At 44.5% G+C, this 25,737-nt stretch overlaps 1 protein-coding gene across 6 annotated transcripts in view; it reads left to right on the top strand.

Moving 5' to 3' along the window:
• The first annotated feature begins 474 nt into the window (after positions 1–474).
• The window catches only part of KAT6B (lysine acetyltransferase 6B), a 129,991-nt gene continuing 104,728 nt past the window's right edge, over positions 475–25,737 (top strand). For 3 of the 6 annotated variants that reach the window (XM_056494341.1, XM_056494340.1, XM_056494337.1), the window contains exon 1: positions 21,771–22,474. The gene's annotated coding sequence lies outside the window, so the exon portion shown is untranslated. Of the gene's footprint in view, positions 617–5,007; positions 5,161–5,809; positions 10,107–21,770; positions 22,475–23,806; positions 23,907–25,737 lie in introns of those variants that run through there. The other 3 variants (XM_056494338.1, XM_056494342.1, XM_056494339.1) reach the window with 3 other exon arrangements.

Below are 25,737 nucleotides of genomic sequence, written 5' to 3'. Positions count from 1 at the left end.
TCAGAGGTTATTGCCTAAGCATCTTTCCCTTGGTCTAATCCCCTGCAAGGTTTTTTTTCTGTGCAGTGTTATTAATCTAAAATGACTGCTAACTGACTCCTGTGTCAAACATTATTCATTATGTGCTTTAAATGCTTCCTGCAGAGGCCAAAATAAATTTTGCTTTTTTAAAAGCAGACCACAAGGAGTGCCTATGTAGGATATTTCCTAAAAGATTAGACTCAAAATGGCAGTTTAGATGAGGAGGGGGAAAATTGTCTTCAAAACAAAGCTTCATAATTTAACCAGGGACATACAAAATGGACAAACCTCATTTACCAAAACCCACTTTTCATATAGAACTATCTATAAGTTGCTCCTGTGAAAGAAAACATGCAGCCTTGCAGGGCAGGAGAAATACTTTTAGGAAGACATGGAGTAAGTGACCTTATTAGAAAACGAAGACCAAATAAACAAAATTCTTAAAAACAGTAATTCTTTTGTGTCTGGGTTTTTTTTCAGGTGTCACTGGTGTTGGCATAAAGCATGAGGGGTTTCTTGTGTCAGTGACACTGACGAGCCTTGCATGTGTAATGGCAGTATGGAAGAGAGACGGATAGATTTGAATAGCAATAAGGTGGGTTTTCTTCCAGTGTGAAAAGAGCACAGGATTCATGTGTGCTGAGATGAAGTATAGCCTTGCTGCACAGTGCAAATATTTAATGCTGTTCTAACTACCCCCTGGTTATTGGAGTGTGACAGTTAATAGCCGTCAGCTGCCAAATGCAAAAGTTAAAAAATGAAGCCAAGTCAAACTGGAAACCCGCAAATCATAAATGTGCTGTAGCTTAGCAGGCAGATCATCTCCAAAGTTTAGAGTCATGTCGACATGAGCTGCCTCTCAAGTGAGAGAAGGAGCAAGTGCATCTGTCTGCAGGTCCTCACTTTGCCAGGTGCTCACAGGCATGTTTTGGCTGGGCTTTCTGCCTCCCAAGGCCCTGGCACTCCCAAGTGACATTTGTGAAGGAGGTTGAGTTAGGGCTGGAATGAAGAAAAGCACAGCATTATCATTATTCTGGATCAAATATCTCAAGTCAGTGGTGCAGTGTAAATGCATAAAGAAATGGAAGAGCTCTTAAACTGAGTGTGAGAGAAATTGTGTGCTTAGAAAGCCTCCCTGTCTGTGGTGCCATGGAGATGGTAACATTGGTGTAAAATATTGCCCTAAAAGAAGCATTACTGTGGAATAATAACAGTATATGAGAGAATATTTCAAGAAAGGTTCAGCTTGAAAATCACCTCTCATTCTACCTATTATTTTTCTTATCCATGCTAGAAGTAACACTTCACTGTACTTAAAAATTGCTCTACTTGGAACATACCTATTTTTTGGGTCCTTGGGAATAGTTACATTCCCTCATCCCCTCTATATTTGCTGGCTGTTCCTCTGTGATGGTGATTACCAAATGTAAGTGATGTAAGTGATGAGAAGGCCATGCTGCCCTGGCTACACAGTGTCCCTCCAGAGGACAAGACAGAGTTCAGACACACCTTCTGCCCCAGTTAGCTTTATAAAAAGAGTAGGTTTGGGGTTTTTTAAGGGGTGAGGCAGTTATCAATCACAGTAGCTTTTTCAAACAATTATATTGTTGTCATATCTGTGGATCAGTGAATTATAAATGAAATCATTGATCTAACTTGGGGATTCATTTTCAGATATTTTACTTATTTTGGGGTCTGTTAATGGCACTCAACTTGCAGAATTTCCAGGGTTCTTCTATCAGCCTCTCACATGGACAGACCTATTTTAGTCTGGCCTGTCCTAAAGCGTAGCCAGCTGCTGTGGCTGTCTTGCAGGGTAAGGACAAAGCTTCCCTATTTGTCTCCCAAGGTCAGTACAATAACAAACACATTTTATGTCTGATAGTAAAAGGCATTTGTCAGTGCAACTTTTGCATTCCATAAATGGTGACAGATTTCACAAGATGAACATTCTGGATTTGGGGAAGGCTGTGCTCCAGATACAGGGTGTTTTGCATGTAACAGGAATATGTACATAATATATTTCATTGCCTGAAATTAGCAGTAAGACAGCCTTTTGAGACTTGATGTTTATTATGCACCACAACATTTCAGGACAAAGCAAGAAACAAGATTTTAGCACATAACCCAGTAAATTCAGCTTGGGAAAGGAAGAAATTAATTTGGAATGACTTGTCATGGTGTGTTTACTATAGAAATTTATGCGAGCTCAGAAGTTAGCCCTTCTACCCTGCAGCAGCAGCAGAGCTTAAATTGGGCCATGGGAGTCTCACAGAGTAGGAAGTTATTTGAGTTTCCCTGAGGCTCAGAGTTCTGCCCTGAAGAAAGCCTCACATATTGTCGTCTCAAAGAGAAAAGATAATTGTAGTGTGCTTGGGTATTAACTTGCACAGTATCAGCTACAGCTTTGCAGTTTTTGTTGACATGCAGAAGTACTGGGTCATCCTGAGCATGACAGATCTGCTCACCTCTGCCTGACACAGTGTTTGCTTGTCCCTCTTCATCCTGCCTACAAAGTCACAAGGAGTATGTTTTATTTATCCTATTTTCCTAATGACCTCATTTTTCTAAAAGAGATAAAGATGGGGCAGTGGGGAGGGCATCTCCTCTGTATCACAGGAGAGAAAATCTGAGAAAATCATCTTCCCTGAAGACACACTCCCTCTTTGATGAACTGAGGACAGAAGAGCTATCCTGTGCTAAAAAGGCCAGTGAGATTTCTAACAATCCACTGTTGCTTATGTCTCTTCCTATATTTCACACAGTAGTGAGAAATCAACTCTGTTACAGCAGCAGGGAGCCCTAGGACTGGCCTCTTTGATTTAATATGCTTTAATTCTTGCTCTTTAATTCTGCATGGATATAACCTGCCCTTCCCAATGCTGTGATATTGAGTGGGAGCAGAGCACAGGGCATTTACCATTGCAGCCCCAGTCACAGCAGAGCTGTGCAGCTGGTGGGGAGCACACAGGGCAGAAATCATAGCAAGGGGCTTGGTTTGCTTTCCCTCCAAACATCACTGGCAAAAAAAACCACACACAACTGCCTGTTGCACAGACCTCTTGCCTCTCAATTCTGCTCATTTCACAATTCTGTTTGGCTACCCCTTCCAAATCCTAGCTGTGAATACTCAGCTTTAAAAGGGAAGTGTTATGGAAGGGGCCTTCCTGCAGGACTCCCACTGGCTGCCACTCCTGAAATAAAAAGATTGCAAGAAGCAAGAATTTGAATGAAGGACAAACGTCACATATGCTGTGTGCTCTGGAGGACAAATGCTGCATACAAAATATGTTTAATTGCTGAGTTAATTATCCCACTAAAGTCTAAATGTTGGTTTTTGGCACTCCCCCCCCTCCCCTTAGTTGTTTACTTTTATCAGTTAGAAAATAAAAAATCAATGTCATGAAAAACATAATTATATTCCTACTAATCTGGAGTGTTTTCTCATTTGAGTACTGCAGTCTGATGCATTTTATCACTTTCCATCAGATTATAGCAGTGGAAATTGCCAGCTGAAAGCTATGGCTTGAGAGCAAAAAGGTGGAATAAGCAAACCCACCATAAAGCCATGTGCCTTGCCAATCAACTCTTATTCCTAATGATAAAGCTTCTGTGATTTCCTTTTGACAATACATGAATAGCTGGTGAATAATTGGTTCAACAGGAGCTTCATTACAGTCCAGAAGAGAAAGCAGGATATTTCATGTGAATAATTTGGAATGATTGGTAAAGATGAGGCATTATTATAGGATTGCCTTCTGCTCCACAGTGAGAAATATGCAGCCTCTTCCTTGTTGAAGTATGAAAACATTTTGTAAATAGTTCTGGGTGCTCCCAAGTGGTGGATGATCTTGCTACTCAATGAAATGACTTTTTGGTTGTTACTGTTTTTGGATTAGACGCACTCATTCTTTACACAAATGGAACGTAATTGAGCTTTGTCTGGGGAGTGCAGCTGTGGACACATCCTCCCACTCCCAGAACAGGTTTTGGTGTAAGATTTGGGTGCTTCTCCTGCACTGCAGCATGCAGGGTGGTGATGCTGACCTGCAGAAACCCAGGCCCTGTGCCTGTGCCTCGGCTCCCCCCGACACTGCTGCACTCTGTCCAGTCTGGGCTGCAGAGGACGAACCAGGGAAGTGCCTCAGGCTGTCCTCCAGGGCTCTGCCACTGCCAGCTTCCAGCTGGGCAAAAGCAGCATGGAGAGCTCAGCCTGGTCAGCAGAGTGAGCATTGCCCAGCAGTGACCTGAGAGCATTGATCAGGGGATGAGCCTGTGTCAAACCCTGTCTCACCCCAGCTCCCCTGCCCTGACCCCACGGAGCAGGGCAGTGCTGTCCAGCAGGGTTCTACCCAGTCAACCACACAGATACTCACACCACACTCCTGGCAACTTGGGGAAGGGCAAAAGGAGCAGAGATGAGCTTTCAGGGAATTTCAGCCTGGGACTGGGAGCTGACACCCTCTAAACACAGGCCTTTATTTTGAATTGCCAGCCCCAGTATTTCTGCCTAGAGCCAATGAACCTTGCCTGGGGATTTCATATGCTCCTGGATTTGCCCTATGGCACCCTAAACTCTGCCTCAGTTTTTAACAACCTCCTATTTTTTAAAAGGAAGGGCCAGTTAATATCATTACCCTGCAATAACTGATGCTGCACTTCAGTGAAAAATCGTTCAGTGATTCTGGTAGCCCCTAAATTGAGATGCCTGACTCCAGCCATCTTGAATGAATGTGAGCTCAACATGGGAAGCTCAGCAGTAGAGCAGCCATCTCCTTGTCTGTACCCCTGAGGATAATGAAGCCTTCTCCAGAAAGTCACCCCCAGTCATCATCCGTGAAGCTTTTAAACAGTCAGTGAATGCATTAAAATATCACTTTAAAGATAACCTCATAAGGTCATTGAGTCTTGAGGCAGTGCTTTGTTAGTGATGATAGTGTCGGGGTGGAGTTCAGAGCTTCTTGCTGTCTGTTGAGTCCTTTTTAGGTCGAGTCAAAGAGGGTCTTGAGAAGTACCAGCAAGGTTCTCAGCACCCCAGGGAAACAAACCCACATCCCTGGAGCCTTCCCTAAGAGGTTCAGCAGTCTGTGCCACAGCAGGACCATGGTCTGAAGGCGGGTCTCAAGGAGAGCATATGGGGTGAGCATCTGTGAGAGTGTCCATATGTGTGCCAGTGGACACACATGCCCTCCTGCCCTGGCCTCTGCCTGTTTTGACAGGAGCCAAAACCCAGGGAGCTGATTTTTCACCCAGTGTACCCAGTATAGCACAGCAGTTATGCGGATACAGAGACATACGCTACCTGCCAGAATCTGGCTAATTCCTGCCAAATTCATGACTGTAATAAATAACAACAGCAATGTTGAACATGATCCTACTCCTCTAGGCAGTGAATAAAACAGCCTTCCCAACTCAGAGGCTGTGGCCTGATGTCAAGTGGCTGCAACCCAGCCAACTCAGAGCAGCTGAAGAGGCTACATACACCAGAGGAGATTCACTGCAGGGTGACTTACAAAGGAAGCAGATTCCATTTGCTAGGAGTGCCCATTTGTGTGGATAACTCTTAATCTGAGCTGTCCCTTTACCATGCTGTGGCTCCTCACCCCATGTGTGCATCAAATGTGGAGCACCACACTATCCCTGCAGGACTGACAATCTCCAGAGGGTCCAGAGCCTTGGCAGACCATTCTCTGCAGGTTTGGAGTTTGCAGACAATGCCCATGTTAATTTCCATGTCCTTGCAGCCTGCTTTTAAAAACATTTACCCCATCTCTTTCTCTTTTCACAGGTCTTCAGGTAGCTGTTCAGCCAAGTGTGTATTGCTGGCATTAAATAGCCCTGCCTGAGATGAGAACTCATAGCATCAGGATTGATAAGTGAAAAACATCAACAAATTCAGGACATGCAGCAACAGTGAGCAGGATTTCTGTGAACAGTTTGGCCATTCATTAACAAAAAGAAAATATTTGTCATCACTTTTCCCCAGAATGTTTTTGCAATGGCAGCTGCTACCTGAGCTGGTATTTGTGTTGCTGAGCAAGTGAGCAGCATCCTCAGGAAATAAACACACAGGCAGGTGTGCAACCATGCTCATTTGCTGCTTTTTGAGGGCAGGAGCAGGGTGATGTAATTAGCAGACACATGTTTAAATTTTTAATTAAGAGTTTTAATGGATTATTCACTGCCTACCAGAACACACATGCTCTTACTTTCTCACTTTTTCAGCCTGGGTTCCTAAGGAAACCAGGCTTAGTCAGTCATGCTGCCTGCCTGCCAGCCAGCCTTCCTTCCTAATCAGTGTTGAACTCTTTCGGGTTCATGGCAGGCAAACACCACTTTTCTGGTAAAATCATGACTGCATCACAACACAGTGGTAGGAAAAGGCCTGAGCAGCTGCTGCAGAGTTTAGCAGTAAGCACAAATAGATTTTTTCCAGGAACCAGGCCGAGCCTCCAGCAAAATCAGCATGGGCAGAGGGAGGAAGGCATGGGAGGAAAGAAGGGGAAGAAAAAAAAAAAATCCTGATGGGTTGACCACAGCTTCCACAGACCCCCTCTGTCTTACTTACTGTTCAAAGAGCCATTTTTAACATTGTTTTTTTAGTCTGGTGCCACTGCTGGTGCAGTGATACTCCTCATGGCACCTCTGTGAAACAAGTAACAATGTTGGGCTGAAGGGCAGGAAACAGAAAGACCCACTGGACTCCAAGAGTTCTAAGTGTTCACACAAGTTATTTTCTACTGCTTGTAAATTCATGGTATTATTTCCAGGACATCTGTATACTCCTCAATGGTTCATGTATAGGAAGGCTGGAGGTCTAAGAAAGAGAGTTCCCAAAAAGTCCATAGCAGTGTTCTTATCCCTGGGAGAGTGGAAATCATGTAAGATTATCCATTTTCTCCATCCATGGTTCAGTATCATTAATGGTAGGTTTGATTCCTGCAAGAATTCACCATTTCTGCTCTTCTGTGAAGGAAAAGGAGTTAACATTTTTTGCTGAGATCATCAGTCCTTAAAAGCTGTGGAGATTTTGAGAGGAACAGCCTGTCAGGAAGCAGCCAGAGCTGGCTGTCTGCAAGGAAAGGTGAGCTGGAAGCTGAGCACACCAACACAGCCAGCAGGGCAGGATCCCAGCTGTCCCAGCCCCAGGTGAGCCAGGCAGGGATCAGGCACAGTGCAGGGAGCAGGGATCAGCACTGCCCTGTGAGCACCAGGCAGTTCCTGCTGAAAGGCAGGACTGACACCAGGCTGGAGTCAGCTCCAGAGCACTGGGTTAAAGGCAGGACAGGCATGGCTGCAGGACAGGCATGGCTGCAGCACAGCAGGAGCTTTAGCTCACAGGGGCTGCTGGAAGGGCTTAGCTTAGGAGCAGGTCCCTCAGGAGGGGTATCAGCCCTGGCTGTGCCCGAGGCAGGGGGCAGCTCTCAGCTCTGCCAGCTGCAAGCTGGCCCTGAGCCCAGGCAGCCCAACAGCCAGGAGGGGACTCAGGGCCCTCACACAGGGCCCTCATCTCTCTGTTTGCCCTTGCTGAAACATGCACTAAGTCAGAAAGTTGCTATGTGGTGTGGAATGGTCCCTGATGGCTTTAAATCCCATAATTTTCCCTTTTGGATTTAGGCTTGCCAGATGTAACTGCTGCTTGCTGCCTGGTGGTCCAGCAAATGATTTTTCCAAACCTTCGGGGTCTGACAAAATCATGAGGCCACTCAGCACCTGCTGGTGAACCTTCTGGTGGGTATGGGATGGAGAGCACCCTGTGTTTGGGCACAATGTGAGATGGATGACCACCTGAGGAGTCCAACTGCAGTGTCATCAATATTGAAGCACAGAAGCTGATCAGCCAGAAGTTAAGCACGTTGTTACAGCCAAACAAAAATAGAAACTAAAACCAGAAAAAAGACAACAAACCCAAACTAAATACCAAGCTCTTTCTGCACAGTTTAAGTGGGGAAAGTGATTCCACTTCAGCCATGCAGCCCCTGTGCCCTGAAGGCTCCACAAACACACCTGGCAGCAGGACTGGGGTCTTACCTGGGCTCTGATCTCTCAGACAGTCCCAGCACAGTATAAAAAACCTGAATGTTGCATAGCAAAACTGGCAGGGAACTCCTAGCACCAAAATGCAAGAAGATTCTTGTCCCATAATTGGGATCTGCATATTTGTCTTGATTGTTTTGCAAAATACCTCAGTGAAACTACAAAGGATATATTTGACACCTATAGCTGACAGGCTTTTTCTACACCACTTACCACAGCAATGTTTGTGTGCCTTCTGTGCTATTTGCTAGAATTCTCCATGCATTAGCACAGTTTACAATCACTTTCATTTTCGTTGCTGTGGCACTCAGCTCCTGGGTGAGGTTGTTTATTAATTCCTTCCCCTGAGGTGCCTGCAGGTAACACTTTGTTCTGCACTGGCACCATCCTGCCCCAGCTGAGGGTCCTTCTGTCTGCTCTGTTCCCAGTGCTTCAGCTGGGCTCTTGGTTTGTGTCAGAGCTTCTGCTTAAACTCCAGGGCACCCTCCCCACTGGTGTCTCTGCCAGAGCTGCTGTTTGAAGGGATGTGGGAGTCTGGTTCAGACCACAGCACTGGAGAAACAGTCTTGGAGCCTTAGGACCTCTCCCCCATCCCCCAAATCATTTCTGGAGATAAAGTGTTGAACACAAGTGTTGGAGGAGGAAAGAGAAGTTATTCTTGTTATGACTCTTCTCAACTTACTTACAGAATACAACTGGGATCTTAAACTTGTTACTGCACGTTTTGCTGGTAATCTGCTTTGTTTAGATTGTTTACATTATTTTAGTAGCCTATATATAAACCATATATCATTGCACCAGAAATATGTGTGCATATGCATGTGTGAGCACGTCTCTACAATTTTATAGAGATATGAAGTTATTTGGTTGGTTTCTAATATAAAAGTTGGCTTCTTAGATTTTTAGATGTAGTGCCAGCTTTTCAAGGTCCTGGATTAAAATAATTTTATTAATTTAGGAATAAGATTGCATTAGACTTACAGGAAAATTTTAAGACAAAAATGCAAAATACAGCATTGAATTGAAAATATAAGATACATTTTGCCATCTTCTGTCTATTTCAAGACCTATAAAATGGAAAAACATTTGAAACCTAACAACAACAACAAATGAACAAACACCAAACTTGGAAATCAGCAGCTGGTAGAGGAAAAAATAAAAAACATCTTCTTCTAGGCTTCCTTTCTACAGAAAAGCATATATCAAGGGTTGAAGTATAAGAGAATAGGAATTTTTGGCTGGAGTTCAGACTGGTTCTAATAATGATCCTTTCAAAAGATTATTTGAATTCTTACAGCCAAAAATATTTGCCAGTCTTTTTCCATGCGAAATGCTATAAATCAAAAGGCAATGGATATGGTAAAATGTCCTGAAAGTATATAGATGAGTTTTCCATTGAGCATCCCAAATCCTGAAAATGTCACAGACTCTTTAATTCACCCTTGCTAGCACTTTCCATGGAGCACTGTTCACGTACTCAGATATTTGCAGTGGCATTTTTGTTCATGGCAAACCCTTGCAAAATGTAAGGTTTTCTTTTCCCTGGCAGTGCAATATGCAAATACACTCCACTGATGCAAAACTGAGCCCACTTAGTGCAGCTTATCATACTGAAATAGCCTCATCAGTGCAAACACCCAGCATCCTCTTACCCAGGCTGTAATAAGATCTCAATGACATATACACGGGTTTGTAGGATCAGATTATTATTTGTGTTACATTAAAGTCCTGCTCTATCTGGCAGGCCAAGTTATGGCACTGCTCATGACATTTAGTTACCAAGAAGACTTGAAGATGCAGTGCATCTCTCTGGGAGGGCATTAACAGCCCTGAGCAGTCTCAGCTGGAGCATCCCCACCACCCCAGCTCATCCCTGGGCTCTGGAGCAGGAGCTCAGCTGCAGCCTGGCCTGTGCCTGCCCATGGGATCTGTTTCCTCACCCCAGTTCTGCAGCTTGGCCTTGGTTTTGGCCCTGCCAAGGATCACTGGACCCAGTACAGACCCTGCCAGCCTGACCTGGACCTGCCTCATCACCACAGACTCGCCTGGTGAGTTTGACTTTTGGTTTAAATACTGGGTTCTGCCCTTCCCTGCTCCCTTGCTGCCAGTCCTGGGTGTCCTTTGGCTCCTGGGTGCAGGTGACCCTTGCTGCTCTCTGACATGGTACCAACCTCTCATTGTGTGTGCCCAGCAACAAGAGAATGAAACCAAGGATGAGCTACAAGCTCAAAAAAGCTTGTTAATAAGGGAATCTGTGTCTCAACACCCTTGCCACCACTAGGATGGGCCACATGAAGGATCTTTTCTGGTGTCTCAAATTCTGCTTCAGCAGTATGAAAAATAGATCATTAATTAATTAGAAACAATTCAGTTGCATGATCATAAGATTGTTTTTCTTTCCATGAATGGATGTAACTCATCTGTCTCAGTCAACAAGTGTTCATATTTGTCTCTGGGGAGGGTTAACTCTGTCTAGCCATAGGAAATAATCATCCTGCCTTCTTCTACCCAGCCATAGGGCTGCCCATGTGACACAGCCTTGTACCTGGGACAGTGACAGGCTGCACCAGGGCACCAGGCTGGGCAGAAGCACGAGGAACCTGCCAGCTCCAGCTCTTACTGAGTCCTCCCATGCCCCTCAGCTGAGCTGCACATCACACACAGCCTCCCTTTTTGCTGGACTAGCAACAGCTGCTCTGCTCCACTGCAATTCTTCAGAAGGGAAGACAGACTTTTGTCACTGGCAGACACCTGTCTGTCTTGAAGTATGTGCAAATTTGCTGGACCTGTGCTAAGGAAACCTTTATCAGGGGATTCTGGTGAGAAGAGGTGCTTCTTGGTATGTGTGGGGGGAATGATTTTATTTCTTCACTGCATATTTTGTGAACTGTCACATCTTTTGATCTTAAAAAAAATGCTCTACTAAGCCTCATCTGTTCATAAAACAGTGTTGAAAAATATAAGATGCTCCTGAAATCAACTGTTGCTGAAATCCACATGAATTTTGCAAAGTCTAAAGGCTTCTTTCCCCACAACCTGGAAAAGATGAATTTAAAAACCAAACAAACACATACCCCTGCAGCTCCCCCAAGGTCAACATGTAGTCATTCAACTCAAGCAGTCAGTGCTGCCTGTAAAGAACAACACACTTTAATATTGCTAGATTCATAATGGAGATCACAGTGGTGTCAGTTCTCAAATCAAAGAGAAATAAAGTTCATGTTTCTGTCCCAAGGGAAGGCAACCGGATTTGAAGGGTTGTCAGTCTAGAAGTTCCAAACACAAACATGTACATGTGCCTGCAAAGTCAGTCTTCTGGATGTAGGAATAACCTTTCTCTAGACAGGATAGTGTGGCATAAAACCCTTTGAGTAACAGTCTTTGGCACTACTGCATGTGGTGTAGTTTGTTCAAATCTTTCAGTTAAAAACTATTTCCAAACAGAAAGGAAAGTGGCTACAGGTTGCTTAATTGGTTACTAGTGAGGAATATGGCAAGTGCTTACCCAAGATAACGCTAAGAAGAACTGATTTAGGACTATAATTAAGGTTGCAATGGCTAGAAACACATTAGAGAAAGATTTAGACTGAGCATCAAGAAAAAATACCAGCAAGCTGCAAGGTGTGTATTCTGTGAAATGTTGGGAATGTATTGAGGGAACCTCCACCCATGTCACTTCAAGTAGCTCACTGAGAAAAGGATATAATTGAGTTAGACATTTGTTCTGGGCTTTCATTTGCACATCATCTTAAAGATCTGAAGAACATTTTTTAAGGAGAGGTCCCGATGAAAGAAATTAAATTTACCAAGCTTTCCTCATTTGGGTCTATGTTTTCTGCTTCTTCTGTATGACCCTATACTTGGACCACTTACAGAACTTAATCTTCAACCCAAAACAAGTCATTTCTTTCTTCCTACCTTCTCTCAAAAAGGAAGGAAAAAAAAGAGAAATTACGAAGAGATTTTTAACTAGATAAAATCAAGGGAATTTTAAACTGAAGTAGGTCCTTCTGTTAAACAGTAGTTAATGCTGTTACTGATTAGAATCACAGTAGTGCCTAGATGTCTTAGCTGAGATGGAGGGGGGGAATAATGTCACTTTCTTTATACTCTAGATCAAAAAGACAGACAAAGGAGGTATTACTGTCTCTGTATGATAGAATATGAAACTCAGGGAGGTTAAGTGACTGCCTTACTGATAGGCAGCCTGCCTGTAACAAAGACAGAAGATGAAGCCAAAGCTTCTGGGTTTCAGTTTGGTGCTTCATTCCAAACTCTTTCCCTCTGCCAGGGAGCTTTGTTAGGGTAGGACTCCAAAGAGGTTTGCTGTTATTTCACCAGTACAATTCTACCTGTGTAAAGCAGGAACTGCAGTGCTTGGGTCAGGCAGGCTTTGTGGCATGAATTGGAGCCAGTTATCGTGTGGGTTAATTCTTTATGAAATGAGATTGTTGTTCATGTGTGTCATGCAACTGCACTCGAGAGACCTGATTTTGATTGCTTGCATTACCAGCTGGGAAGTCAGAAGTTTGTAATTTTAGAAGCAAAAGGAGAAATGCAATTTCCTGGACTTATAGATGATTTTTTTTAAAAGCAATTATCCAATGTCTATAGAGTCAACATGTAAACTCAGTGTTAATTCTTTTCTAAGAGGTTAATTGTTATAAGAAAGAAGCTCATATGCAGCAATTGAAATTGAGTGGGTTCATCACTATATTCAGAACCCCACTCCCAAGCTGAACATCTCTCTAATAATCCTCAGCATTTATACAGACAGGAGCATTTCTGAGCTTTGCCAAGAGGCAGCCTAATATCTTTCCTATTTTACAAACAAAAAAAACTGTAGCAAAGAGCTTTCAGCATGTCCAGATACAATGCTATGCCTTTAAAACGCAAAAGATCCTGCTGCCCACTATTGTATTTCATTTCTTCACCCATATTATTTCCCATTAGACTATTTGTCTCTGATACTTTGGGATAGCTGTAGACTTGCAGCCAAGGAAAGACTGAAAAAAATAAGACCAGTAAAACTGAAACAAAGGACTAGTAGACTTATTTACTGTCCTTTCTGAAATATAGATATTCATTTTTCCTGAATCTAGTAAAGAAGGAATTATTTTTTTTATATTCCTGAATATTCTCAATTTACAGATAACTCTTCAACTCCACTTATGTTTTAACTTTAACCAAATTACAGCATTGAATTAAAAAGTCAACTTTTGCTAATAAAAACAAAAAGTTTATTGTAAGTGCTCATTCTTTAATATGCTGCCTGAATTAATAAAGAGAATTTCTAGCTTACGATTTAAATGATATTTCAAATTCTACCATACCCAATTCTCAGTATAAGGAGACAGCTACTATAATAGATAATTTGGTAATATCTTTTAAAAAATCCAAACAGACCAGATGAAAATAGAAAATGCATATGTCCAATGAAAATAATTTCCCTCTTGCTTATTCACTTTTACTACTAATTGAAAGGTCTCCTATGTGTCTTGGCATTTGCAATGATAGCATTTGTGAGAAAGTTAGTTTTATGATGTAATGTGGGAATTTATTACATATATTTGGAGATTCCTTTTCTGTTAGGTAACTCAGTATTTGCTTTCTTTTTGATTCTTTTATGTATCCCTTGCTTCCCAGAAAGAGCACTGGGGCCACAGATGAGCTCTTTATTTAACTTCAAATTATTTTAATTTAGTCCAGAGTTTCCAAAGATTAATTATTTGGTGTGCTCTACTTCAGATTGCTTCATTTGCAGGAAATTAATGTTCAGCATTACTTGGAAGTGAAGGAAAACGAGCAGATCATTTATAACAGCCTGTCACTAATACCATGCACTTATTTTTCTATTCCTGATGACTGGGATTTTAAATCAGCTGTACAAAATTAAGCCCAAACATGCAAACACTTAAGACATGGTAGTCAGCTCCTCATTTTTATAAGATTTGGGATTATTCCCTGAAGCAGGTGTGTAAATTCCTAAATGTACATGAGTATCTAAACATCCCCACTAAAAACTTGAAGATTATTCAGCTGCAGCCACACATCTTGTTCAGATCACAGCAAAGCTGAGAGCTGATTGAGGTTCCTGGCACCCACCTTGTCTCCCCAGACTGTCTGTTCAGGCACAATTACATCTGTAATCACTCCCTAACCCGACACAGTTTAGTTTACACACTTTTAATGGCATGTCATTTCTAGCATGTCTGAAAAGTTCTTTGCACCTTCTGTGGGGCTGTTTGTGTGTGGGTGACAATCCAGGGGATGACTCACTGGATGCAAGTTAAGCATGCAGCTCCTGTCGAAAAACAATAAGAGTTGATTAACTCCCAGCTGAGCTTTTGAAAATATCCAACTTTGCTCTTAGGCCACCCTTCAGCTGAAGATAATGCATAGAGAATGCTACTAGTTGCAGTGGAGCAGAATATTCGTCTTAGTTATTAGCTCAGGCAGCATGATATCTCACTTAGCAGCAATAAGCTGTGTTTAAAAAAAAAAAAAAGAAAAAAGAAATCTGGCAGCCCAGAATTAACAGAGTGGGTGAAATACTGTAAGGAGTGAGAGAGGCAGTGGTGGATGTTATGGAAAGACACAGGGTCTGATTATCCAGGCGTTGAGAGAGATGGGGAAAAAAAAAAGAGGGGATGTTCTGCAGCTTAATTAATGGAAAGAGGCTTGTGCATCTGACAGCAGCCCCTCTGCAAGGTGAATTCTTTCATAAAGAGCCTCATTCATGAGTTGCCAAGACATCCACAACCTATTCTTGAATTCACACAAAAATTAAAAGAAAAACAACTGACTGGCTAATTTAGCGACTTGCAGGATGCAGCTGGTGCTACTGTTTTCACAAAAAAAGGCCTTTTCCCTTCCACCTCCTAACCATTGCAGTCTTCCTCCCCACCCCCAGCTATTTTGTATCCTGCTGCACCAGTGAGGAGTGTGACAACTCCTGACTTAGCTGGCACTGTGGGATATCGAATAACAAAGGGGAATCATATCAGGGTAACAGAGGGGATCTGGCCAGGGCTGAGGGAACAAGCTCACCACTGCCCAGGTCCTGCCATCAGCTGAGAAGTAGAAATTCCCTTTTTTAATTTTAATTTTTTTAATTAAATAAACAAAGGGCTTCATTATGCTGGACAATGCAACTGGCACCCTGATAAATCATCAGCTACCTCTCCTGTGTATCCCTGAGAAGACACTTTGTGTAGTTCTATGCATATGAAGAAGACACTGCACGTTTCCAACACTGATATGTTATTACTTTAGTTCTTCCTAGCTTCTACTTCACATTTTCTTATTACCTGACACAGACAAACAAGTCTCTCCTGCCCTCCAAATCCCTTTTCACTCAGATTTTCCTTCCCAAAGGACATTTAATACAAAATCCTTCTGTGCATGACGATAATTTAACCAGAGTTAGGTTGGGGGCCTTAACACAAGCAAGCCAGTGGTGATTTTAAAAGGAGCACTGAGCAGATCTAAAGGTTCCTGAAAGGGTGTTTGGAATGATGTGGTCTATTGCCACCTGACTCTGACAGGCCTTCTAGTCTAGCTAACAGAGCCTAAGTTGCTGCAGTACCAGCAGCTATGGGAAGTGACTGAAATAAATTGTTTGTGCAGTCAGAGCTTTATTTAGCAAAGGAACCTCACAACTAATGCTGCCAACAAAGAAAGTAAAGAAAACATCATACAGACACCACTAAAAATCCAGCTGGAGATAGCAGTGTGGTCCTTGACACCAGTCAAACTCCTCTTGATTCAAGCTGCAAAAAGAAAAGACTGGAGTGGATGTTGCTCAATTTCCAAGCATTGCAGAGCAGACCTAAGGTTTTTCTAAGCCTGGGCTCAGCCATTCAGAGCTGTTTTGCCACATGGATTATTTCCCAAACTCCCACCCTTAGTGAAAATGTTGGTGTGCAGGAGATACTGAGCAGAAGTTCAAAGAAGTACTCCAGCCAGCTTTGCAGTAGGTGAGGATTGTCACTGTCCACTGAGTTTGAAGAGGGTTGTTGTGGCTATGAGCCACATTTCTTAGAACTCTGGTGCTGTTGTACACCAAGTGTTGATTATCATCAGAAGTCTCCAAATTATGTGGCTGGTAGCAGGCTCTCTGGTCATTATGATTTCTTCAGTTTATTAATATGATTTTTTAAAATATATAGTGGTAACTGGATGAGAATAGGATTAACACGAATATGGTCAAGCTTTCTCCTACCCTTTTCTCTCCATGTTTCTTGGCAATCTTTGATCAATAAAAAAATGCAGCAACTACAGATCTGGAAATTTTCCCCTGTCTAAAACTGAACTATAATGTAGTACACCCATATCACAGCTGGAAGTTGTGAGGATTGTTTCAGTTACATTAAGGACTGTCAGAATCCCTTCACAGCTCAAAGTAACTTTATTTAGCAAAACTACCTTTGCAGTCTCTTTTAACGACTTCTAAGTACAGAGGATGGTCCTCTTTTCATTTGAAGGCCTTAGCAAGTGTGCTACCTGCCTTTTTGGAGAAGCTTCCCCCTTCTCCCTTCCCCCTGCTTGTCTAGTTGGATCTGGAAAAAGTTGTCTAAGTCATGTTCATTAAAACAGAGACCAAGAGAATATTCCAGCAGTATGGAGAACACAATGAGCTCTTGGGAAGCTGTGAAAGGGATCTGGTGTGAACCTTAAAATGAATCCCCCCTCTCATAAAGTGACAACCCAATATCCCCAAAGGGAACAGCAGGAGGGAAACCTAAACCTGTCGACAAAGTCAACCGGTAATGATTGGAGAGTTAATTACTTTAAAGCTCACAAAGACAAGCTGAGGTGTTAAAACGGCCCCTGCAAACATCAGCATCCTCTCCTTTCACCAGACTAACTAAAAACAGCAGGACAGTAGCAAGAAGGACCTGAGCAGCCCCTGATAATGGCAGTTTTCACTATGTCTGAGCAAACTGCTCTTTATTAATTTATCATCTGCCCCCACGAAGTATTACTGTAAATGTGTATAAAAACACAAGGCTGCATCAAGTTCAGTGATGCTGGTTGGCAGAGTCCAACAATATCCCAGCCCTCCTCTTGGGATTAGCCTTGAAAACACCACTCTTGCACTCAGCAGCAAAATGCTTCCTGTCATATCAGTGCCTTTTACATGGCAAAAGGAGAAACTTAAATCCAGTACAGCTATAACTAACAATTTACTGTGGAGCCTAGGTGCTAATCCTTTTTTCTCCAGTAAATTTGTTTTGAGTCACACTTTATATTAAGATTCCATTTGTGGGGTTTAACACAAGATTAGCAGGTGTTCCAATAGAAAGCATATAGAGGTTAAATGCATTGGAAGGATGTTTCAGACGATGATGAGCTATTGTTGCAAAAAACCCTATTGACTCATTGGACCCATAACAACTGATTGCCATTTCTTAAAACATCTGTTAATCACTTACTAATCCTTTATAATGCATAAGTAGAACCTCCACATCAAGTACTGTGAGATGCTTACATGTGTATATGAAAGACACCACCATTGTCATATATAAGAGCCACCTGTTTTTTTCCTTCTTTGCTTTTGGCCTTTTCCTTTGCACTCCCAAATTCTATTCATCCCATTGCTTCTTTAACATGTAGCACAGTAATGCAGCAAAAAGACACATTCCTGCAAAGGTCTCAAATGTGCATTAACAGGCCAGCAGTTTCTTCTCCATGAGTAGCACAGGATCTCTGAAACTGCATCTCTTGTGGCCAGAGTAAAGCTCTTAATGCTCAGGGGCCCAGATTTTTCCTGAGGCCAGTGTCCTCTTCTAACCACTTTGCTTTATGCTTTGTATATCTCTGGTTGGAGAACAAGAAGAATAATACTCACTCACCTAACAAAGGTCCTACAGGAACTAATTCATTAAGGGTTATAAAGTACTTTGATATAGCAGTGAGTTATATTTGCCAGAGTAGAAAGGAACATGTGGGATTTATTATAAACAGTCACTGTCTCCATCCCTGTGGGATGACAGCTGATCTACCACAAACACTTATTTCCAAATTACAGTATTGTGCCAATTACAACTCCTGAGTTGAAACTGCTATAGCATTTACCTTATAATCTGCTAGTTTCAGGAATTAAAAAGCACCCGAATCAGTAAAATGGCAGCAGGAGACTATTTTGCACTATTATTCAATTTTATTAAATGTAACAGATGAGACAGCAAATGATCAGAAAATATGCCCACAGGTTACTCACTTTGTGTGTATATAAACATATGAGTATATATATTATTATAATCTACAGTGCTTAAATTGGGCTGTGATGTTCTGTTATATGCAGCAATGTATATCCTCATGCATAAACCAGGAAAGATTCTGCTTGTGTTCAGAGGAGTAGACCTAATTTCATGGATTACTCTTCCAGATTAAATTAAAATATAAAAGACTGGGGAAAAAATAAGAAAGGGCTGTTTTAGTCCAGAAGGAATATGAGGTTGAAGGTTAGGGTTGCAGGGAAGCTCTGGCAGGTGAGCTAAGCAGAGAAGGTGGTGCAGGTAAAGAATTTATATATTCAGCTCATGGGCAGGGATGTGTTTGGGATGAATGTAGAGGCTGGGACAAAACTCGCTGCACTCTTAGGATGACTTTTCTCCCCAGGGTCACTTTCAACACCATGTGCCAGGGGATGCAATTTCCAGGTGACTGTAGTCAAATATGTGGTTATGTGTGGTAATAATAGAAGGAACATCCTGGCTTGGTTGAAGTCATAGGACGTTTTGCCAGACTTTGATGAGGGCCAAGATTTTACCCTCCAGCAGCTCTGAAGATAAATAGGGATCTGTCACCATACCAACATGGACAACTACATAATTGTTTCTAAATATGTAACAGCCCCACTAGTTCTAATGGAACTGCATCAGTGATTAAAGCCCTCACAGGGAAATTCTTAATATGGCAGTAATTTCATGCACAAGAATTTTCTTACTGATTTCAAGCAAGTGTTCAAACTCTAATTTGGTGTTCTATTTTGTACACTGATGAATTTGTTCTGCACATGTCTGGGCTTCATTTAAGCAGCAGTCTCCAGCATGTTTTACACCACAGCCATACATACAGCAATTTTCAGATTTTCATTTTTGAGAACTGAATTTAACTCAGACCATGCAGAACCCTTAACTTCTTGCTTTCTCTCACTTGTGATCCAAAAATAGCAGTGTTAGTGCATTTTTAGAATAATTCTAAGGACTTTTGAGGGGAAGCATATGCTTACTACATACTCTACAATGTAGATGTGCAATCATATATATTTTTCCATGGGGGGCGTGTGTGGGGTGAAAATCCTGTAAATAAGATTATTTAAACTATAATAAAAGCAAAGATACTAATAGAACAAAGTGAAATGGGCCAAAGTTGTTCTTTTATAAGAATACATGGGAAAGTTATTTTGATTTTAGATACTCTTTTTTAATATTAAAGGCATGTTTTTAGCAGGTGATATGGGTGTATTCAGTGTATGAGTGTTTAGACACCTGTTACTCCTTGGGGGAATTAGTTGTACTTCATCAGTTTGTAGGAGTTATGGGAGAGAAATCCTGCAAAGTCTGCCCATAAAAGACATACTAAGGTGTAAATTTTATTGCTTGCACTGACTTCCTGGATGGGCTTATTACTTTTCCATAGATATTTTTAATATAGGCTTGAGGGCGTTTTCATACAATAAACCAAAAATATTTCTTATCTAGATGATAAACCAAAATACAACACATTAGACAGTCTCAGTTAGATCCAAAGCATTCCAGGTACTTAGGTTTCTCTGTGTAACATGCACTGTCTCAAGCTTTTTTTATCATTGCCATGATGTAGCTCTTTTGAAGTTATAATTTTGGAAAATAGTATAATTTACAGTGATAGTGGATCTGAGCTTGCTGGATTATGATTCATGTATAAAGAGGTTCATGTGCTTAATGTCACAGTTTACATAACACCAGGTACACCTATAAATGTCAAGATCCATAGGGGAGCCTCTCTGCAAAAAAAATTGAATATGTTAAAAACTGGAACACAACACCAAATGACATATCATCCTATAAAATTTATTTTTTGGAAAATAGTTAAATTGAGAAGAAAGAATGGAAATATTTAAATCAGTGACTTTTATGATTTTTCTCTGTGCTATTACTTATGTCTTCATGACACACTCATAATTTCAAAATGGCCAAACAGATTATCAAGTTTTCTCCAGTGTTTTGTTTCCTGAACTGGGATGTGGCCATGCCAAGTTTCAGTTTCAAGAAAATATTTTTATGTTTTTACCATTAAACAAGTTGTAAATTTCCCAGAAAGGAAAAAAACCAAGTTTCTGATGGAAATGTTGACACAACATTCAGAAGAGTGAGAATAGTGTTGCAAATGTGAGGCTGTGCTACAAATTGTGCTGAAGTGATTTATAACATTTCCAATAATTTAAAAACTATTTTAAATCACAGCCAGGTCCTGCATAATACATGAACCTTGACGGATTCTCCAACAAGTATTAGGTCACTACACATTTCAATTTCCCTCTTTATGTTTAAAAGGCTGCATCTGGCAGTTAAAAGACTAAAACCTCAGTCAATGGTTATGGTGTGATAGATACATGCTGGAATATTATTTTCACCCGGTAGCTTTCTGTAAGTAGGTCATACAATTTTACAGTGCTCTGAAACATCACCAAAGAGCTTCCTTACACAGTATCTCCTGCAAGTGACTCTGAAAGAAGTTGCACTAAACCTTAATTTTATTTTTTTTTTTATTATGGAAACTTTGTTTCCTTACTAGTCTACACGCAGGACGTCATCCAGGGAAGGTCTTCATAATTTATTGTGGAAGGTCATTTTCCACCCACTCTTAAGGAGATTTTTTATAATTTTACTTTCATATTTTATTCTTCAGGGACAGATATTTTTAGAAAATTTTTCAGACATCTAACACAACATGTCATCCACAAGGTATGGAGAAGAGGATGTTGAGGAGACCTCTGGAACAGTCATGTTTCAAGTTTAGGAGGATGGGGAATGTCTAGATGTGCCTGCTTGTGTAGATGCTCAGGGAGGTGGACTGCCTTTCCCTCCTTGTGTGGTACCCTGTGGGATGGATCCCATGGCATTTTGTCACGCCATGCTGGGGTGAAAAGTGATGTTTGGGTGAAAAGTGCTGTTTGCTGGCCGTAGGTGAGAAAACCATCACAAGGAGTACTAAACCCCAGGAGTAGGACTGGGTGGTTCTGATGGGTCCCTTCCAACTCTGCATATTCTGTGATTACTGAGAACTTTGACATGGTGAGAGGCCTTTGGCAGCGTGGAGAAAACCGAGCTTTAAGCCGTACGTGTAATCACCTTGTTCTTCAAAACACATTCCTCCGAACATCTTGTTACATGCACAAACTCCACGGGAGGACAACATCTGTGATTTGTTCGCGCTGTTTCCATCCCCGGACTGATTGCGGTGGGCTCAGGCGCAGCCCCGGGGCTGCCGTGCCCGTGGGGCCGCTCCCACCGGGACAGCCCCGCTCGCCCCCCCGGGACCCAGAGCCCAGCGCGACCCGAGGGGGCGAGGGCCCCGGGAGGGGCCGGTGGCCGCTTCCCGCCCAGGGACGCGCCGCCCCCCAAACTTTATCGCCTTTCCCCCTTTCTCTCTCTCTCTTTTTTTTTTTTTTTTTTTTTTTTTTTTTTTTGAGGGAGAGAAAAAGGTGGGGGGAGCTCAATTTCCCACTTGCCAACAGCAGATAAAAAAGTGGGGAGGGACCTCTTCTGTCACAGCCTATGTAGATTAACCTTTCAATTAGCTGTTATCAGGTCCTGTGTCTTAGCACCAGTCCTCGCAATCCGCGTCCGCCCGCACCGGGGAGGCTGGAGGTCTGGGGTGGGTTTCTGTTTTAATTTCTAAATTAATGATAATTGCTCGCGTGGCTCCCCTCCCCCGCCGGGAGCTGAACGCGTGTGTCTGATCTGCCCGTCCACCTTTTAGTATTTTGGAGTGAGAAGAGGAGCCCCGCGGAGGAGGAGGAGGGGAGACAAGGTATTCTCTCTGTATTCATCTCCTTTTTTCCCCTCTCGCGGAGGGGCTTAGGGAAGGTAACTGGTGCAATCAATCCGCTGGCTGGGGATTCCCTCCACCCCCTCCCCGGCTCGTCTGGCTCTCCTGGCTGGGTCTCTTCAGTGTGTATGTGTTTGGGGAAGGGGGTGGGGGGAGGCTGTGTTGTTGTTGTGTTCCTGGCTCTGCTTGCAGCCAGGAGAGAGAGCGAGCGGGCGAGCGAGAGACAGAGCGGAGCGAGCGAGCGAGCGAGAGAGAGAGAGGAGCCGCGATCGCGTTTCAGGGGCAGCACATTCCGCAGGAACCGCTGCTGCAGAAACACACACGGGCAGAGAAAGGAGGTCATTGCCAGCAAAGGGGGGAACCTGCACCGGAGGTTAGATTCCCAGGAGTTTATGCGGGGGATAATAGGGAGCATGCGATGGGGTTTGTTTGGCGTTGGGTGACAGGCTGCAATTTGCCATAATAACCCCCTTTCCCTCCCCTCTGCCAGCGCAGGGGGCTTGTCACTAGGCTGGGTACTTTTTTTCCTTTAGCATCGGAGGCGATGCACGTGTTTGCAGACACTCGCGCTGGGTAAATGCATTGCAATGCTCTGCGTTTTGCAGGGGAGGGGGAGCAGCAGCAGGAGGTGATGGCTGGGCTGGATGGGGTGGGGAGAGGGGGAATGGAGCGGCGGAGGGAAGCAGGGGATGGCCGAGGTTTTTGTGTTGCATGTTCCCACCCTGTCTTTCCGAGGCGGCGATTGTTCCCTCGCAGACGGGGTGACAGAGAAGTCCCTGCGCTTCGCATGGCGAAACTTGCAGGGACCTGCATGTGGCTGCAGAGCCGGGAGTCATTGTCGTGGTCCCCGTTCCCACCCCCTCCTCCCTCCCTGGCGGTGCGGGGTGTGTGTGCGCGATAAGCGGCTGCCAGTGCCAGGCACCTTGGGAGGCTAATGCTGTGAGCACGCTGCTCCATCTCGCCCGCCCGGGCCGGTGCCAGCCTCTGAGGCGCGCGCGTGACGCTCAATATTTAAGGCTGCTCATTAGTGTGTGTCGCGCGCCCGCCCGCCCTGCCGAGCTGGTTCAGGCGGCCGCCGCCGGTGTCTCGGCAGCGCTCGCGCTCCCGAACAAACTTCGGGAGGGAGCGGGTGGGGCGGCGGCGGGGGGCGGGGAGGCCGGGGGGTGCCGGACGGGCGGCAGCGGCAGCCAACGGGAGAGCGGGACTGCGAGAAGTCCCGCCCCCGCTGGCGGCGGGCGGCCAATCGCGAGCGCCCGAGGCCCAGCGGCGGGGCGGGCGGGTGGGCGGGGCGCGCGAGTGTGTGGCGGCGGCGGCGGCCAGTGTGAGCGGCCGGCCCCGCCCCCTGCCGCGGGTGGGCGGCGCTGAGCGCGCAGGGAAGGGGCGCGCCGCGTGATTGACAGGCGTCTCCCGCCAATCGCAGCGCCGGGCCGGTTGCCGGGCGGGCCGGGGCCGGTGTGGGCGGGTGACGGACAGCGCCCGCCGGCCCGTGAGCGCGCAGCGGCGTGCGCGGCGCGGGCCAATGGCGGGCGGCGGTGGGCGGGGCGCGGGGTAGGTAAGGTTTTAATGAGCCTCCATTGGGCTGTAATCAGTGTCATGTCGGATTCACGTTAAGTACAACGGGGCGAGACAAAATGGCGGCGTAGGTGCGCCGAGCCGCGCGCGGCGGCGGCGGGGCGGTCGCGGCGGCCGCGGGCAGCGCGGAGCGGGGCGGGCGGCCCGGCGCGGCCCGGCGGCGGGAGCGGCGGAAGAGCCGGCAGCAGGGGGAGCCGCTGCGGCGCCCGGAGGAGGCTCCTCCCCCCGCGGAGGTGAGTGGTACCGGGGGGGGTCTCACCTGCCTCCCGCGGGGGACGCGCGGCCGCCGCCCCCGGCCCCGCCCGTTGTCCCGCGGTGCGGTGCGCGCCCGGCCCCGGCCCCTGCGCTGCCCTCCCGCCCGCGGGTCGCCGTGCCCTGCCCGCGGCCGGCGGCTCCTGCCTCGGGAACGGCGCATCCCGGCGCGGGGCGGGCAGGGCGCGGAGCCAGCCCCGGCTCGGCCCCTGTCAAACCCAACAATGCCTTGGCCCGCGGCTCTAGGCGTTGCACAGTCCGTGGCTGGGCTCATACTGCCAGAACCTTCAGTAAGTTGGGGAGGGGACCAGTCCAGCCTGGCAGTGCCACGTTTTGGAAGTGATGTTCACATTGTGTGTTCTTTGCCCGGACCTCACCTCTCGTACTCTGTCACTGAGCATTGAAAATAACCCCCTCTGGCAGGAGCTGACAGCAGGGGTGGGTACTCCTGCTGCTGAAAACCACTGTCCCAAGAAGAAATCCGGTTTTCAGTGGAACCCTTTTCCACAAGAGGTGAACTCTTGGCAGTGACTATTACCTTCCCATATTTTCTGCTGTTCTCTAGTACTGTATTTTGAAGTACTCAGAACTTCCACAGGAGAAGGTGGGAAAGGTGAATTTGGGTGATTTTGCTGGTGTCATGTTGTGCTGATGCTGTTTCCTCTGGTGGCGCTTGCTGCTGTCATGATGTGAAATTATTTTAAGCATAAGATCTCAGAGAAGCTTGTGGGGTGTCTCAGAGCACCAGCACTTCCATCAGTTCGGTTCACATGTGCCACTCTTCTCTCCACACCCCCCAAGTCTTTGGTGTCATTGTGAAGTTACTGTAGCGTGTACACATCTGTCGTTTTAAAGCATAGAGATGTGTCATTGCTCTTTCTTGTTGTTATTGGAAACTCTGTGTTATGTAAAGAATAATACCATAGCTGCCTTCATGACCTGAGTAATTTTAAGAGGGATATGCATGATGGGAGTCCTTACCAGGATCTGCTTTCTCCCCCTCTCTTTGTAGGGCCATGTATTTTGCAATAGCAAAAACAACTATCTTTTCTGTTTTGCATCATTAAATGAGATGGGGGTGGAATACAGAGTTGATCAGCTACAGAATTCCAAGTAATGGCTTGGAGCAAAGAAAAATGGCAAAAATGGAATGCTATGGCAGTTTTCTCTTCTTCCTCCTCCTCTGCTGCAATCCTTATCTGACCCTGATGCTGCAGCAGAGAGCTGGCCTGCTGCTGCTTCTCCCGAGTGTGTGCAGAGCAGGTAGGAGGGAGCAGAATGAGATTGTGCTTCACAGGTCACCGGCAGGTTGCACGAGTTGCTGTCATCTCCTCCAGCTGCCTCCTCTTCTCCCCTCTTTGTTTTCGTTTTGTTTTTTATAGCTGCGTTAACCTCAGTTTTTAAAAGTTTAACTGCATTTACATTTATGGAAGCCAAAGCAAACTTTTCATTAGTAAAAACAAACACACAAACAAACCTTTAGATTGTATGTTGTGATATTTGTGTAGTAACTTTTAGTTCTGGAGAAAAGCGTAGCTTTTTTTGTTGCTCTTTTTTTGACTGCACAGCTTGTTTTCACAATCTGGATCACCTGGAAGCAATTCCAGGTACTAGTTGAGTCTAAAAACCACCTTATTAGAGGATTATAGGATTACTGATGACACCTGAGATTGAAGTGTTCGGTCACTGCCTTCTTTAATTACAATCAGCTGTGCAATAGGTGTGTACCTTTTAAAGAGCATATTTGCATTCATTCTAAATCCCAAGCTGAAGTTTTGCAACTTCTTTGTTTTTGTCTGATAATTTATGACC

The sequence above is a fragment of the Oenanthe melanoleuca genome, chromosome 6 (assembly GCF_029582105.1).
Source record: "Oenanthe melanoleuca isolate GR-GAL-2019-014 chromosome 6, OMel1.0, whole genome shotgun sequence".
Classification (NCBI taxonomy): domain Eukaryota; kingdom Metazoa; phylum Chordata; class Aves; order Passeriformes; family Muscicapidae; genus Oenanthe; species Oenanthe melanoleuca.
Note: the sequence above shows the minus strand (reverse complement) of the source record. Positions and strands in the feature narration are given on the sequence as shown.